This window comes from Pterocles gutturalis, unplaced genomic scaffold (assembly GCF_000699245.1).
Source record: "Pterocles gutturalis isolate BGI_N339 unplaced genomic scaffold, ASM69924v1 scaffold13305, whole genome shotgun sequence".
NCBI classification, from domain to species: Eukaryota; Metazoa; Chordata; class Aves; order Pterocliformes; family Pteroclidae; genus Pterocles; species Pterocles gutturalis.
This window is the reverse complement of record NW_010138438.1, coordinates 45,228-45,464: the sequence shown is the minus strand read 5'-3', so window position 1 is coordinate 45,464 and position 237 is coordinate 45,228.

Sequence of the window (237 nt, the reverse complement as noted above, 5' to 3'; positions counted from 1 at the left end):
AAGAGCTGTTGGGGATGGATCTCTCTTCTTCGGGAAAATCCAGCCTTTGATACGCCCTGGTGCCCAGGGGGTTAAATCAGTCCGTGCCTGCCCAGCAGGTCTGGGTACCACGGGCTCTCAGTGGGGTGCCCCCTAATGACATAGGACACTGATGTCACCGGTGTCAGTGGTCGTGACCCACAGTCCTCTACTAAAAAAAAAAAAAAAAAAAAAGGGGGGGAGAGAGAGGAGGGAGCA